The 18,597-nt window shown below is 40.3% G+C and overlaps 1 protein-coding gene across 2 annotated transcripts in view; it reads right to left on the bottom strand.

The window, feature by feature from the left end:
* Positions 1-14,630: 14,630 nt before the first annotated feature.
* The window catches only part of BTC (betacellulin), a 60,313-nt gene continuing 56,346 nt past the window's right edge, over positions 14,631-18,597 (bottom strand). For both annotated transcript variants that reach the window (XM_056568198.1, XM_056568206.1), the window contains exon 6: positions 14,631-14,977. The gene's annotated coding sequence lies outside the window, so the exon portion shown is untranslated. The remainder of the gene's footprint in view (positions 14,978-18,597) is intronic.

Genomic DNA, 18,597 nt, shown 5'->3' with positions numbered 1-18,597 from the left:
CACTGTTTTAGGGGGAGGTTCAGACTACACAGCCAGACCAATGTTATAGGGAAACATTCAGACTACACAACTAGACTTGCGTAATGAAACAAGGAGTACTCTCACTAACTTTATCGGAACAACACACAAGCTGTGGAAGCTGGGAGAGGAATAAAAATATGCTCCCCTAGGCTTTATCACTGCATTGCCAAAGGGCTGTGGCTGTAAAAGGAAGTACAGGACTCCAATCCTGGTAAGGAAAAAGTAAATTTAACAGATAGCAGGGCTGGGCGGGCTTAAAGGGGAACTCCAGTACATAAGTTCCTATAACCCTATCCTATCCACAGGTTAAGAGACCTCTGGTATCCCCGTGATCTCCTGTTCAGCACCCGGCTCAGCACCCTGCAATCAGACACTTATCCCCTATCCACAAGATAGGATCAAATGTACCAGAGTTCCCCTTTAACAGAGGTGGTTTGTGGATTTTACACCCCAGCTGTGTAAACACATGTTTGTAGTTAAGTGTTTTAAAGGGGTTATTCACCATAAGGTGATTTTAGTACGTACCTGGCAGACAGTAATGGACATGCTTAGGAAGGATCTGCACGTGTCTTGGGGCTAAATGACTATGTTGTGAGATTACCATAACACTGTGGCTAGCTTTTTGTGAACTGGTATTTCCTTTTTGAGTTTTCTTCTTTGCCTGCAAATCCTATAATTCCATTTTCCTCCCTCCCACACATCAGCCACTCCACCTATTGAAACATAAATGAGCTGCATTCATTCAAAAGACCTGTGGTTTTCAATCAGGGTGCCTACAGCGGTTGCATTAGTTGCAGATTGATCTCTCTCCCACCAAGCGATCGCTCCACCCATTGAAGCAGACAGGCTCCCTGTCATCAGCTGACTAGTGAGTCAGGTCTCGGCCACATTGCAACCTGGGATAAATTTGAGACAACAGTAATTTTGTATGCTGTTAAAAATAAATATTTGGATGAAAATCACATAAGAATTGTGAGAAAACCGTAACACACAGGTACAGACACTATATTATGAACTACACTAACTTTACAGCACCTGTAACATTGTCAAATAAAAAAAATCCTGGAGTACCCCTTTAACTTTAGCCAACATGTTCGGTTTAACAATAGGATGTGCAGAGGTAACACAACTTGGTGTGCCGAAGGGGGCCCAAACACCCTCTGCCAAAAGGAAAGCAACAATATTAAAAATGGTATATGGTGGACAGTTAGAAATTTTGTATTGAAACCAAGCAGCTTCACATTAGGCCTCTGGCTTCCTAAGTAAGTTGAGTCATTTAAATGGAAACAATTCTCAGTATCGATTTAGTACGGTGATTGCTATAGTACTGTGAAATAAAGCCTTGTGATTCTTCTCTATGTTATTGGATTTTCAGATTACACATAAAGGTGAACTCGATATTTCAGATCTTATCAATCAGATAGTCAGAATAACTCCCAGAATATTCCACGTTAATTATGAATCAACAAGGTGTAATCCACAGCATTGGGAAAGTTACTAATCTGGATTAGCATCCTCCCACCTTGTTTATCCATCAACTTCATAACCAGCAGATGATTATTAACTAAAGTAATGTAGAAGAACGTGGGATGTAATATGTGCAGAGAAGTGTGGCCAGGATATAATGTGACACTATAGTCATGTGTTATGGCCACTCTCAGGGGAGGGTAAGTCCTTAGTGCTTGCTGTATAGTGAGCCGACTGCTAAACACATGATCCATCTTAAATCACAGGATATTTTATTGATTACATTTAAAAAAAGTTAAACATTTTAACAAGTTTGGCAATAAAATTAAACACTTTTAAATAAATGTATATATAACACAATAAATACACTGTAAGTATTATAGTTTTATACAGTTACAATTAGTTGAGATAGCGCCTACATGCATTGATATAAAAGTAATAACATTATAAAAAAATTTTTTTAAGATAGCACTCACCTAAATTAAGAAGTAAATTCTTTAATGTATATTATTTTTACCAGCAAGTGGCACTATACTAATCAGTCATAACAAAACTAAAACCACCTACTCAGGGACGTGCACAGACATTTTGGAGGACAGGGGCTCAAATAAAAAAAGGGCACTATAAAAAATAGCGTATTTTTTATAAAAAGTGATCAAAACAAAAATGGTACAGATAAAAACTTCAGATCACGGTGCAAAAAATTAGCTCTCATACCGCCCTGTATGCAGAAAAATAAAAAAGTTATGGGGGTCAGAAGATGACAATTTTAAACACAAATTTTGGTGCATGTAGAACTAATTTTTTCAAAGTAGGAAAATAAAATAAAACCTATATAAATTTGGTATCCTTGTAACCGTATGGACCTACAGAATAAAAATTAAGTGTCATTTTTACTAAAAAGTGCACTGCGTAGAATCCGGAGGCCCCCAAAAGTTACAAAATTGCTGTTTTGTTGTTTCAATTTTGCCCCACAAATATTTTTCTGGTTTTGCCATAGAGTTTGTGGTGAAATGATTGAAGTCATTACAAAGTACGATTTCTGATGCAAAAAAAAAGCCCTTATATGGGTATATAGGTGGAAAATTGAAAACATTATGATTTTTAGAATGTGAGGAGGAAAACACGAACGAGAAAAAAATAACTTCTGTAGTTCTATTCTTCTTTTATTTTCGTCTGGAAATGTTTGATTCAGAGTTTCCCAACCAGGGTGCCTTCAGCTGTTGCAAAACTCCCAGCATGCCCGAACAGCCAAACAGCTGGAGACACCCTGGTTGGGAAACACTGGTTTGGTTATAGGCCATTATATGCTTGATCTCCTCAAAATCAACTCCCTCCCTCCCCGGCTCCCCCCAAAAATAGCTCAACTACAACCACCAGCATGTAAAGGAAAATAGCACTACTACAACCACCAGTATGTAAAGGAACATAGCTCTACTACAACCACCAGTATGTAAAGGAACATAGCACTACTACAACCACCAGTATGTAAAGGAACATAGCACGACTACAACCACCAGTATGTAAAGGAACATAGCACTACTACAACCACCAGTATGTAAAGGAACATAGCACTACTACAACCACCAGTATGTAAAGGAATATAGCACTACTACAACCACCAGTATGTAAAGGAACATATCACTACTACAACCACCAGTATGTAAAGGAACATAGCTCTACTACAACCACCAGTATGTAAAGGAACATAGCTCTACTACAACCACCAGTATGTAAAGGAACATAGCTCTACTACAACCACCCGTATGTAAAGGAACATAGCTCTACTACAACCACCCGTATGTAAAGGAACATAGCTCTACTACAACCACCAGTATGTAAAGGAACATATCTCTACTACAACCACCAGTATGTAAAGGAACATAGAACTACTACAACCACCAGTATGTTAAGGAACATAACACTACTACAACCACCAGAATGTAAAGGAACATAGAACTACTACAACCACCAGTATGTAAAGGAACATAGCACGACTACAACCACCAGTATGTAAAGGAACATAGCTCTACTACAACCACCAGTATGTAAAGGAACATAGCATGACTACAACCACCAGTATGTAAAGGAACATAGCTCTACTACAACCACCAGTATGTAAAGGAACATAGCATGACTACAACCACCAGTATGTAAACGAACATAGCTCTACTACAACCACCAGTATGTAAAGGAACATAGCTCTGCTACAACCACCAGTATGTAAAGGAACATATCTCTATTACAACCACCAGTATGTAAAGGAACATAGCACTACTACAACCACCAGTATGTAAAGGAACATAGCTCTACTACAACCACCAGTATGTAAAGGAACATAGCATGACTACAACCACCAGTATGTAAAGGAACATAGCACTACTACAACCACCAGCATGACAGCCTATACAGCTGGCCGCACCCTGGTTGGGAAACACTGATTACAGACAAATATAAAAACTTATATACAAACATAAGTGTACTTCAGGGGCACCATGCGATTTGCAAACACCACTGCGATAAGTGCTGTATCAATCCTGAATATCAATTCCTATAGATCACTTGGGTGATCCTAAAAAAAACAATTTCCCATATATCCCAAAGCTTTATTATTATTATTATTATTATTATTATTAATAATAATTATTAACATTATGTGTGTTAATAATTAATAATAAAGCTTTGGGATATATGGGAAATTTTTTGTTTTTTTTGATCACCCAGGTGATCTATAGGAATTGATATTGAGCATTAACCCACCATATATTGGTCTTTGTATGGCTGTATCAATCCTGGGCCTTGTTGGCCTAGTGACAGATACAACACTGCATATAACATACATAAAATACTATACATATACACACTTACACATATACCATACATGTATATATACATGCAGTACATACACACCACACTATACACAAAGGCTAGTAAGTAACAGACATTACACACACATGTTCACACAATACATCGGCATACACATTACACACACATGTTCACACAATACATCTGCATACACATTACACAGACATGTTCACACAATACATCTGCATACATATTACACACATGTTCACACAATACATCTGCATGCACATTACACACATGTTCACACAATACATCTGCATACACATTACACACACACATGCTCACACAATACATCTGCATACACATTACACACACACATGCTCACACAATACATCTGCACTCACTTTTATAGGAAGCTGGCTGGGCGCAGGGAATACTTCAGTAAATGGATGTTCAGGCAGGACTCTGTGCTTCCTGCTGCCTGCAGACTCGTTCACTCATCGGCAGACAGGAAGTTACACTGTGCAAGATCGTTCAGCAACACGAGGAGGAAGACGGAGGAGCTGGGGAGGAGGGGGTGGGGGTTAGGGGGTGTTAAAGGAACCGAGCATCTCCAAGAGTGCCAGCGCTATACCAGTGACCCCTGCAGAGAGGCTCACTCCTAAATGAAGGGCAGGGAGATGCTCGGCTAAAGGGCAGGGGCAGGGCAGGGGACACACAGTAGGCCCAGGGACACACCTAAAAATTTACTTAGGGGAGTGGGGGTCCGAAGAGTCACAAAGTCAGTAATAAGTTATAGCGTGCTATGTAACATCTCAGGCTGGTTTATGGAGATACCTAAGAATGCCAGAACCAGTGGCGCACATTGCACAACATTTTAACTTATGCCCTCTCAATTTATTTAGACTTAGGCTATGTTCACACAGCTGAATTTCCACCATTCCACAGAAATTCCATTCAGCAAAGCTGGAATTGAAGCAGAATTGCCGCAGAATTTCTGTGTTCTTAGAACACAGAGTTATGCCGAAATTGAAGCCCAATTGATTTCAATGGGATTACACAAAATATAAGACTGATCTTATATTCCTGCAGAATGCGGAGCAGCAGAATGTAGAATTTCTGCAGCAAAATGCTTGCCACAGAAATTCCGCCATGTGAACTTGCCCTAATACTGCTGTAAATGCAGCCTAGAGCTATATTAAGAGTGTCTGTGGTATGGATCAGGGCCCTTCAACTACAGTAACACAGCCCTCTACCAACTCTAGACTAAGTCCAAGAACAGTCACCTATGACTTCTGAGCTACATGCTTTACTTCTTACATCAGGAGTCTTAAAGGGAATCATTCAGCTCTGTACAAGGTAGAGGTCTGCAGACACTGGCGGGTAGGTAATTGGGAACTTGAGCTCTTTTCCTATAGGCTACTCCAGGGTGACTGCTTCTTGGTACCTGGTAAGGAGTTGACAGATTCCCTTTAAAAGATCAGGAGCATAGGCCCCGCCCCCTCATAAAAAATGCATACCCTAATATAGTTATGAAATAACATTGTTGCCGATATACCATGAGCAAAAATTACCAAAATAAAGTTATAAAATATTACTTCTATACTGTTACTGAACTTAACACCATATACACAGAAAGCTATTACCAATAACAACACTACATAATGCCTTATACTGCCACACAATGACTGCTATAATTACCACTACATACTGTAGACCATATAAGTGATTACAATGCAGTTACATTCATTGACACAGGTGACACCATTTCTGATTGGAGCCGTTCACTTTCCCTTTTCATCTTGATACAGTCCAGATGACCATGCTGATTTTTCCAGGTTGCCAAATAAACAATTTAAGCTCCTCACATTTTTCGAACCCTCCCATCTTTTCCCCCCACCTATAGTGCCCCAATGGGTATAATGCCCCCTTAGTGTCCTGCACAGTAAAATGGGTAGACCCCTGGATGCAGCTTGCCCTGTTTAAGTAGGATCCTTGTAGGTAGTTTGTCCAATTTAGGTAGGCCCCCTGTAGGTGATTTGCCCTGTTTAGGTAGGACCCCTGTAGGTCATTTCCCCCCCATTTAGGTATGACCCCTTTAGGTTGTTTGACCATCAATGTCCCTCTTGTCTGTTCACCAATAGTCCTTTCTTGGACAGTTTTTTTGTAGCTACTAAACACTGGATGCCGAGACCACTCACAATTGGGACCTTGTTGCTCAGATCCTTACGATTGCCCCCAGCTTCCAACACTACTGCATAATATTTTCCCGCCCTGTGGAATTGTGACAAGATAATCGTTGTTATTCAATTTAGGTTTTAATGTTATGGCTGATCAGTATAGATTATAATATGTGATGGAGTTATGCAAAAAAAAAAAAAAAATATATATATATATATATATATATATATATATATATATACACGAAAAACAGTCTTTAGAAATAAAGTACAATATACATTTTTATTAATAAAACATTTATTAAAATACTTTAGTTTCTTCTACAAAAATAGTTTACGATGATACAATAACTACAGAAGTGAAAGCTTTATTAATCGTTTTTCAGATATAATACTTACAGAGTTCATGAAAATACAGCTAAACATAAAAAACTATAGATAAGCTTAAAAGTGATGAAGGCTCAATTGTTAAGGAAGCAATCTGTGACCTCTTACCAAAACTATAAATTGTTCTAAAATAACTAAAAAAACATGGTCCATTCATAGCTAAACCATTTTATGGCCATATACATGCAAGTCTGTTATTTACAGAAATAGAAATACGTGCTGCTAGTTGTACCATATGTGTGTATTGTTAATACAAGGTCTTATATGGGGGTAGTGGATTTTAGGGTTTGTCTGCTTTAGAAGATCCCTGGTTAAGAATCCCAGAAGGGCACTTTGCTCGGACTGAATGGATACCTACACTGAACCTACACTATGTTTTCTCCAGTGTCGACTGCATTTTCTTGGTGCAATGGGGACTACCAGCATTCAGTCTGCCTAATGAGGGGTCTGAACTGAGTATGCCTTATTGTAGGAGAGATAAGCATCATTCTCATCCTACCTGAAGGAAACAATAGAACCAGGCAAGTAAAAGCCCAACCTGTTTGATCCTTTATTACCCCAACAGCAGAGGTAGGCAGACTGGTTGGTAGCCCCTAACTGTCTGTATACCTGCCAGAAGGTTTCCTCTTGAAATTATTGTGTATATGGACAAATACCACAAACAGCTAACAATGGTAAACAGTGCCATACACAATAAGGCTTTAAAAAAAGAAAAAGAAAAAAAAAGCTAAACAGATATTAACATATTTTTCTAATCTCACTGTTATAACTATATGACATTATGCCCCTTTGTAACCAGGTACTGAATACTTACAATTTCTCTAAATGTTCCTATGTTATGTGTCTGAGCCCAATTTTAGCAGACTGGAGGTTTACTATGTTGTGCTGGTTCCTACTGCTGACTACCATAAACATACTTGACAACCCTCTTGGGGTCTCCGGAAAAAGGAGAGACCTCTCAAAATCCTTTATTCCAGGCCAAAACTTTTTTTTCTTATATATCAACTGGCTCCGGAAAGTTAAACAGATTTGTAAATTACTTCTATTAAAAAATCTTAATCCTTCCAATAGTTATTAGCTTCTGAAGTTGAGTTGCTGTTTTCTGTCTAACTGCTTTCTGATGACTCACGTCCCGGGAGCTGTGCAGTTCCTATGGGGATATTCTCCCATCATGCACAGCTCCCGGGACGTGACATCATCATTGAGCAGTTAGACAGAAAACTTCAGAAGCTAATAACTATTGGAAGGATTAAGATTTTTTAATAGAAGTAATTTACAAATCTGTTTAACTTTCCGGAGCCAGTTGATATATAAAAAAAAGGTTTTGCCTGGAATACCCCTTTAACGACCATGAAAGCAGCTAAAGTGCTGTTCTCGATGTATACCATACAAAACACACACATACGTACATAAGGTTCTCTATATTAAAAGTGATCAGCACCAGAAAAGGACGAACATGTACAAAGATGTTTGGCTAATATCACTAGCCATGTGTTCTCTACAGCAGACACAGTCAGTAAAAGCACTCTGGTACTGTTCTGAGGGCACTCTGGCTGACATTATTATGAAGGCACTCTGGCTGGCAAAGTTCTGAGGGCATTCTGGCTGGCACTGCTTTAAGGGCACCCTGGCACTGTTCTGAGGGAACTCTGACACTGTTCTCAGGGCACTTTGGTTGGCACTGCTATAAGGGCACTCTGGCACTGTTCTGAGGGCACTTTGGCACAGTTCTGAGGGCACTTTGGCACTGTTCTGAGGGCACTTTGACTGGTACTGTTAGAAATGCATTCTGGCTGGCACTGCTATAAGGGCACCCTGGCACTGTTCTGAGGGCACTTTGGCTGGCACTGCTATAAGGACACCTTGGCACTGTTCTGAGGGCACTTTGGCTGGTACTGTTAGGAATGCATTCTGGCTGGCACTGCTATAAGGGCACCCTGGCACTGTTCTGAGGGCACTTTGGCACTGTTCTGAGGGCACTTTGGCTGGTACTGTTATGAAGGCAATCTGGCTGGCACTGTTATAAGGGCACCCTTGCACTGTTCTGAGGGCACTCTGGCACTAAGAGAACACCCTGGCACTCTTATGTGGGCACCCTAACACTGTTCCGAGGGCACTTTGTTAAAACATTTCATTAAAGTCGTCCGTAAAGACTCTAATGATCAATAGTTTAGCTTTTTTGTATATTTGTGTTGTATAGAGAACTTTGGTCTAACTTTTAATGACATAATATCTGTTATAGTGTACATACATGTCACAAGCTAACTGTGCCATCTACTGACCATTTTTAGGTAAAGCATCCTAGTGAAAGAAACCTTGGTGCTTATTGGTATATTTGCATCTCCAATTCTTTTTTTATTCTTTATTATTTATTGCACTGCAGTTCCCATATTACACATGGAGAGACAGTCACCTACTGTTTCATGTGAACTGTCTAAACCTGGGTTTCTGTGAGATAAGCACAAAACTATGTTCCCAACAGGTTTTTCTGTATTCTATGGTTAGCATATGTTAAGTTGTCAGAAAAGGTTACTGATACATACCATTATGTCATTGGACCCAATGAGTTTAAGGGACCAAGGGAGCCAACTAGTGACTACATTCTGTCCATTTCCCCAACATACTGGCTAATTTTGCAGGACTCATAAGTACTGAAGTAACATGATGGGAACATAGCAGAAATAACAATGTTACATATCATTCAAAAAAGTAAGTTTTCTATCCAGTTTTGTTGTCCCTATTGTTTACAATATACAGAATTACATTGTTTGGTGGACTGAAGCTCTGTCAATTGCTTTCCCTTCTCTAAAACTTAAAGGGGTACTCCCGTGGAAAACTTTTTTTTTTTTAAATCAACTGGTGCGAGAAAGTTAAACAGATTTGTAAATTACTTCTATTAAAAAATCTTAATTCTTCCAATACATTTTATGGGCTGTATACTACAGAGGAAATGCTTTTGTTTTTGGATTTCTCTGATGTCATGATCACAGTGCTCTCTGCTGACCTCTGCTGTCCATTTTAGGAACTGTCCAGAGCAGCATATATTTGCTATGGGGATTTTCTCCTGCTCTTGACAGTTCCAAAAATGGACAGAGATGTCAGCAGAGAGCACTGTGGTCATGACATCAGAGAAATCAAAAAAGAAAAGCATTTCTTCTGTAGTATAAAGCCCTTAAAAAGTACTGGAAGGATTAAGATTTTTTTTTTAAATAGAAGTAATTTACAAATCTGTTTAACTTTCTGGCACCAGTTGATTTACCCCTGGACAGGGAGTTCCCAAAAAGGCATATACCTAAGTGTTTCTTTATGTGTCCCAAACCAGACATTTATAGAACATGTCGAAAAATAAAAAAATGGCTGCTATATGCGGTAATGCAACTAACTCTCTTCACTTTAATAGAGCTGAACCGCAGTACCAGACATAACCTATGCACCAGTTTGACAATGTCTTAAAGGGGGTTTCCAGAAAAATATGGCTGATTTCTTTAAGAGGCACTGGATTATCAGCCATATAGTATCATTTGATGGTCATAAATATATAACACTTTTTTGAAAGGGTAGAGCCCACAAATATAGGTAAATTAATTCATGGTCCAGTCCCAGGGCAGTACAGTCCAGTTCCAGTTATCTTCTACAGGACATCATTCCATAACTAGAGCTTATACTGTATAAAAATAAGTGTTTGCATCTGTGTACTAACAATATACACAAAGCATGGGGAGTAAAATGCATTTCTCTTTCTACAGACCATGCTGAATAATGTAAAAATAGCGGCCCCCGCCAGGTCTGCCATATGTAGAAATGGTTAATGTACTGCCCATAAGATAATGTATTGAATATTATTACCTGTCTATTATACATAAATAAATAGAATTAAAATAAAGTAGCATCGGTGAGTTATCATATATTATTGTATATGAATGATTCTATCTGTGAAATAACCTTTCGTTTAGCAATAAGTAAGAATCCATATACGAGCATTATTCAAGAGCTTGTACTATTACATGAAATTGTACTTATAGGGTCCCAGATGAGCTCCCTTTCTCACAAAATAGTAAACATTTACTAAATAGTAGAGAACTGCATTTTTTGTAATCTCCTAATATATTTCTATCAGCAGTTATATTTGTGTAATATGGACCTGAATGAAAGACGATCTTTAAAGGGGTACTCCGTTGGAAAACTTTTTTTTTTATCAACTGATGCCAGAAAGTTAAACAGATTTGTAAATTACTTCTATTAAAAAATCTTTATCCTTCCAGTACTTATTAGCTGCAGAATAGGAAATTATTTTATTTTTGGAACACAGTGCTCTCTGCTGACATCACGAGCACAGTGCTCTCTGCTGACATCTCTGTCCATTTTAAGAACTGTCCAGAGTAGGAGAAAATCTCCACAGCAAACATATGCTGCTCTGGACAGTTCTTAAAATGGACAGAGATGTCAGCAGAGAGCACTGTGCTCGTGATGTCAGCAGAGAGCAATGTGTTCCAAAAACAAAATAATTTCCTATTCAGCAGCTAATAAGTACTGGAAGGATTAAGATTTTTGTAATAGAAGTAATTTACAAATCTGTTTAACTTTCTGGCACCAGTTGATTTAAAAAACTAATTAACATAATTCTCCAGTTAGAGGGTCACTGTAGATACAAATGACATTCCTCAGCAGTTATACATAGACCTGACATACTACAAGGGGCTGAACACTGTTTATAGGTCAAACCAGTTTCAAATTCTGATGATTTTTTTTGTACACTTTTTGTAATCTCACCTGAAATTTTAGTAATAATCATAGTATAGCGCCACCTTTTTTTTTCCAGTAAATGTCAGCAGAGATGCTAAGGAAGCACAACTAATCTCCTCTGCTGAGAACTTCACCTGGCTCACTGCACCAGGGATCCTTTATAGACCCAGTGAATGAGAGAGAAACATATGAGCATGTGTGTCCACCTCGACACTTACTAAGATGGACAACATAAAGCTATTGAAAAGAGATAGTGGGTGGTGTGATATTAAAGGGTACCTCTCATCAAAAAAACTTTTGATATACCGTATTTATCGGGGTATACCACGAACCGGCCTATAACACGCACCCTCATTTTACCAAGATATTTGGGTAAAAAAAGTTTTTTACCCAAATATCCATGATAAAATGAGGGTGCGTGTGTGCGCGTGTATACCCCGATATACCCCCAGGAAAGGCAGGGGGAGAGAGGCCGTCGCTGCCCGCTTCTCTCCCCCTGCCTTTCCTGGGGTCTAGAGCGCTGCTGTCGGCCCTTTTCACCCCCTGGTTATCGGCGCCGCTGCCCGTTCTGTCCCCCTGACTATCGGTGCCGGCGCCGATAGCCAGGGGGAGAGAAGCGACGCCGACAACCAGGGGGAGAGAAGGGGCAGGTGCACCCATTGCCGGCGCCGCTGCCCCGTTGCCTCCCCCCATCCCCGGTGGCATAATTACCTGAGTCGGGTCCGCGCTGCTCCAGGCCTCCGTCGTGCGTCCCCAGCGTCATTGCTATGCACGACGCGGCGCTCTGACGTCATGCACCGCGCCGTTCAGCGCATAGCAATGACGCCGGGGACGCACGACGGAGGCCTGGAGCAGCGCGGACCCGACTCAGGTAATTATGCCACCGGGGATGGGGGAGGCAGCGGGGCAGCGGCGCCGGCAATGGGTGCCGCTGCCCCTTCTCTCCCCCTGGCTGTCGGCGCCGCTTCTCTCTCCCTGGCTATCGGCGCCGGCACCGATAGTCAGGGGGACAGAACGGGCAGCGGCACCGATAACCAGGGGGTGAAAAGGGCCGACAGCAGTGCTCTAGACCCCAGGAAAGGCAGGGGGAGAGAAGCGGGCAGCGACGGCCTCTCTCCCCCTGCCTTTCCTGGGGGTGTATCGGCGTATAACACGCACACAGACTTTAGGCTAAAAATTTTAGCCTAAAAAGTGCGTGTTATACGCCGATAAATATGGTATTATAGATTAATGTATGCAGAATAACTTCACAATTGCATGTTATAAAAAAATATTCTTCTTTCTATTTAATTTTCCACTTTGAAGAAATGACCACTAGGGGTCTCCCTACCAGTTCTGGCAGCAAGCATTTCAGACTCATGCTGGAGTCCTAAACACTACGAGCTGCCAGTCTGCCTTGTTCACAAAGGAGAACACTCAGAGCTGCCAGCCTGCTTTGTTCACAGCCTGTTTGGCTGTGAACAAAGCAGGCTGGCAGCTCTTAGTGTTTAGGACTCCAGCATGAGTCAGAAATGCTTGCTGCCAGGACTGATCGGGAAAAATACAATAGAAAGAAGCATATTTTTCATTAACATGCTATTGGAAAGTTATTCAACATTCATTAATCTAAAATATATCAAAAGTTTATTTGATGAGAGGTACCCTTTAACATTACTGGAAAATCTGAAAAGAGGAACATTTTCTGAATCATTGTTAACACAAAAATGTTCAGAATTCGTTGCTGGATTTAACTATTAAAAAGATTTTTCATGGGGAAGCAACTATCTAACACTATTGTAGAAGTAGTTACAGAGATGGATGTTGCTATAACTTTATGACTTTAGCCTGCTGCTTTCTTTTCTATGTGTTCTATTGTATGCCGACCCCTACTGCTATACATGAACAGTCTCTAGCCTTAAAGGGGTAGTCCAGGCTACTGAATTTATCAAACACTTATCCCCTACCCACATCACGGGGAAGGGGTGGTCCAACCACGTGATCTCCTGTACTTAGCCCCAGCTACTTACATGTCCCCTGTGCACTTCGTCCCCCACCCTCCTGGATGGAGGCAAGTGAAGGCACACTTAGCCAATCACAGTCAGAGGTAGGACACAACTGCAACCGGGGATTGGCTGAGAGGGACGTTACTTGCATCAGTCCAGAAAGGTGGGGGCCAGAGCGAGCCGAAGACATGTAAGTAGCCAGTGCCTTGTACAGAGATTGCTGGCCAGCGGTCAGACAACCCCTTTCCCCATGATCAGACATTCATCCCCTGTGCCCTGGACTACCCCTTTAAATGAAGGAGCAGGAATGTGGCATTAGTCTACTCATCCTTTCCAGTCTAAGGCACAAGTTTGTGTTATTTATGGCACGGGAATTAGTTCTGTTGGTCAGCAAATGTATTGGCCTTGCTTAATTTTTAAATTCAAGCATTAAAACAGCTATTAGATGATACAATAGATTTGCAGCAATGCACATGAGCACTGGGATCACAGGTGCCTGATAGTAGGGGAAAATCTTCCCGTCCTAATAATTTCACTTCACTGCTTTCCTGAGCCTCTTCTTAATAGATCAAACAACAATATTGTTAGTTACACATAAAATAATATATTGGTCATAATAATTGAAAGTTATCAAAATATAATATTTTCTATATACACATTCCTATTTTGAGTATCCAATAGCCTTTCAGTATCCGTGCAAGGATAAGTTAAAGGGGTACTCTGGAGGAGAATTTTTTTTTTTTCAAACAAACTGTTGAAAGAAAGTTATTTGTAAATTATTTCTATTTAATAATCTCAAGTTTTCCAGTACTTATCAGCTGCTGTATGCCCTGAAGGAAGTCATGTAGCCTTTCCAGTCTGACCATAGTACTCTCTGCTGCCATCTCTGCCCTAAGAAACTGTTTGGAGCAAGATAGCTTTGATACTGCTCTAGTCAGTTCTTGACACTGACAAGAAGGTAGCAGCAGGGAGCACTGTGGTCAGACTGGAAAGGCTACATGACTTCCTTCAGGACATACAGCAGCTGATAAATACTGGAAGGTTTTAGTAATATACAAATCTATATAACTTTCTAACACCAGTTGATTTGAAAACAATAGTTTTTCTCTAGAGTACTCCTATAAATGAAATAGATAAATTCTTATCTATGCTGTTATAGAAATACATTAATTTATCTCATAGATCAGAGAACTTAGTAATACTGCATTAGAAGACTACAGAAGGTATTGAAAAAGATTTTAGGGGCTAAAATGTTATATAAAATGTGTGTTACAGTCCCAATGTTATTAATGTGCCATCCAATTTCCTTCATCGTTTCTCAATGGTGCAGCTTATTCTTTTGGGTAACAGCAGCATGAAACCTGCCTGCAGGTATTGTAGCTTCATTGTAACCTGGGGAAACACATGAATAGCAATAGTTAAAACAAAAGTTCTTGGTATAAAGTAATGAGAAATCACATTTCAATTTGATATCAGACAGCCATGTTGTCATCTCATACATGTCTAATCTATATATGGTGTGTATTCAGTAAACAGGTTTTTTGAAAGGGTTAAGTGATTTAGCCCTTAGCTTTTCAACCATATGTTAGGTACTGGCATTGTCCTCAAACTGAGCTTTGATGCAGTTTATTTGAGTAGGTTTTTTTTTGGCTCTGCTGGCAGTACATTATACATTGGTGCATAGCACACTTATGTATACTATACAGGAGCCGGGACTCCCATTTCTTTATTGACGGGAGTCCTTGCTTCTAGCGGGGCTGAGCTATGCCTGCAACAGCTGATGATGAATTTACAGTGAAACAGCAATGTGTAGACATTGCTGCATTACTGTAACCCCTTGCTGGGCTGTGAATTAGCCCAGCAAGGAAAGAGTTAACTCACACTGCTGAGCATGTCTAATTAACTGTTTGAAGGGTAGCCAGTATATACAGCCATCTATAGATGACTGTATATACTGGATACAGTAGACAGATGTCCACTTATCCCTGTGTAGCTCTACCCCTAGTGACGTCTTAGGATTGGAACTACAGCCGGGAGCCAGTGTGGTGAGTATGGCTCTGTCCTCTATATTTGTTTTGCATAATGTGAACAGAGCCTTTCTGGCAGTGTTTTCACAAGCAGGGAGCCTCCAACTGTTGCTAAACTATGATCCCCTATCATTCCCAGACAGCCTTTGTTAGTTTAGCAACACCTGAAGGCTCCCTGTTTGTGAACATACTACATTATGGGCGTGCTCCCATGGGGAAAAATGTACTAACCTATTTTTTATGTTTTTCTTTTCTACTCGTTTCAGATCTGTGTATCCTGTGGACTATGTCGGATTCGGTGTACTACTTCGTTGACCGGATTTTTTAAAATTTCAAGAAAATAGTTAACGAGGGCTTGTGGGAGCCAGTTTTTGTAATAAAATGTTTTTTCCAACATGCTGAGTTTCTTTAAATTTAAATTTCAGGCTTAGTACTGGAAGCCGTCTCATAGATAAAGTTCATTACTAAGCCGGGGCTTAGCATGAGCTCCAAAAACAGCTAGCGCTAACCCCCAATTATCACCCTGATACTCATCACCACAAGGGTACTGGTAAGAACCGGTATTAGTAGGCTCAGAGTGTCAAATTGGCGCTTCTGGACCTAGGTAGCAACAGGCTGACATTATTTAGGTTGGGGAGGGCCAGTAACAATGGTCCTCGCCCACCTTGGTAATGTCAGGCTTATGCTGCTTGGTTGGTATCTGTCTTTTTTCTTAAAAAAATAAATAAATAAAAAAAGAAAACAAACATTTGTGGTTCCCCTTATCTTCATTCTCATCCAGACACCAAACAAACAGCAACAGCCTGACATTATCAGGGCGGGTGAGGACCATTGTTATTGGCCCTCCCAAGCCTAAGCAACAACACCCTGTTACCGCCTAGGCCCAGAAGCGCTGATTTTTATGCTTCAGACCTGTTGGAACCCTTGTGGCAGTGGGTACTGGGGTAATAATTGGGTGTCATTGCCAGCTGGTTTCGGGGCTAACACTAAGCCCCTGCTTGGTAATGGACTCTACTGCTAGACTTAAAAATGTTATTTAAATAAACATGTTGGAAAAAACATTTTATAAAAAACAAAGCTGGTCATTAAAGTAGTCCACATACTACACAGGATACAACCTTTGGCTGTCTGGGAATGATGGGGGTCAAAGTTTAGCAACAGCTGGAGGCTCCCTGCTTGGGAACACACTCTCAGCAAGGCTCTGTTCACATTATGCAAAATGCATAATGAGAACAGAGCCATGCTCACCACCCTGGGCCCCAGCTGTAGCTCCACCTCTATTGACATTGAAGAGTTAATTAGCACTGCTCAGCAGCATGAGTTAACTCTTTCTTTGCTGAGCTGGCATATAGTGCACAGCCCAGCAAGGGGTTACAGTAATGCAGTAATGTATACACATTACTGTTTTACTTTATTTTCTTGCTGGACAGGATATATACAATGTATAACTACTGCCCTGCATCAGCTGTGCTCAGGGCTATATAACAACAGTCATAGCTTAGTCCTGATCTCTGCAAGGACAGTATATAGCGCTGCACAATGCTGAATTGGATACTGTACAGCTGCGGAGGGAAGTAGTGATGGTATTCCCTTACTACTTCCCTCTGATGCTGAAAATATGACCAGGTCAGCGAAAAAAACACCATACCCAAAATGCAAAGTGTATTTGCAGTTGTGCATTTCCCTATAAATGCCACAGGGCAGTTTGGGCATATTTTTGGGGTGTTTTTGCCCCAAAAAACTAATAAACAAGTGGAAACTTAACCTAATACTCCCTGGCATCTGAGCCAAATCTTGGCTGATGGCATCATATTTCTGTCTAATCAGTGCTCTGAGTTTAACACAATTTTTATGTTTTTGTTTGTCCCCCTTTTTTTTGAGGATTGAACAAGTTCTGTCTCATGTCACCGGTAAAGCATTTTTAGACCATTCATGGGTAAGGTTGCTTTTCTTCTAAGGGAGTGGGTTCACTCACAATTTTACCAAAGATCATTGCCATGAATAAAGAATGGCATCTAATCATCCTCCAAGAGCGGCTTTTCTCAATGATCCAGTTGCAATTTGGTGATGAGCAATGCTTTTTCCAGCATGATGGAGCACCATGTCGCAGGACTAATAGTAAATAAGTGGCTTTGTAAACAAAACATTGATTTTTTTTTTGCGTCCATGGCCAGAAAACTGTCCAGATATCAATCCCATTGAAAACCTGTTGTCAATCTTAAAAAAGGGTGGATGATCAAAATCACAGAAATTGTGATAAACTGCAAGAACTGTTAAAGTAACAATGAGTTGTCATCACTCAGGATATGGCCCAGAAGATGATATCCAACATGCAGGGGCAAATTGCAAAAATCTTGGTTTCCATAGAAACACTTGACTAAAAGATCTAAAAATACTCAAGCAGCAAACTTTGTAAAAACCAAAATTGATCTTAAATGTTTTGTCCATGACTGTAAATGACTCATTTCAGTATGCCCTAGTAGAGGCTACAGAGCTAGTAGAAAAAACAGAGATAGGTACATCCTTTAACTAGTTGAAATCTATTGCATTGTGGAAAATAGGTACTGTCAACAGAAATATGTAAACACCAGATTACAGCAAAACTTCTTTAAGAAGGCCACCAATAATTGCATAGAAATGTGTTGTTCTATAAGGTTGGTCTTAAAGAAAATGGTCATAATGCAAACTGTATAGTTGACTAAAAATCCATCACTTGAAATCTGGTCTGAATAAGGAAGTGGTCGTCTCATAGAAGCAGTCTTTTGGAGAGGTTCCACTGTACATCACTGTCTATACACTAGAAATTGTGGATGGCACCACAGCACCTTTCGGTGACAAAAAGAGTGTGACATATGCTGACTGAGGGAAGAAAATATGCCAAGCAATACACCTAAGAAATTTCCAATCCACTATGGTCACTGATGTTGATTAACTACATTGGGTGGGGTTGGACAGAATCCAGTATCTCCAATTAGCAGTTTTCAG

This window comes from Hyla sarda, chromosome 1 (genome assembly GCF_029499605.1).
Source record: "Hyla sarda isolate aHylSar1 chromosome 1, aHylSar1.hap1, whole genome shotgun sequence".
In the NCBI taxonomy this organism is placed as follows: Eukaryota; Metazoa; Chordata; class Amphibia; order Anura; family Hylidae; genus Hyla; species Hyla sarda.
Note: the sequence above shows the minus strand (reverse complement) of the source record. Positions and strands in the feature narration are given on the sequence as shown.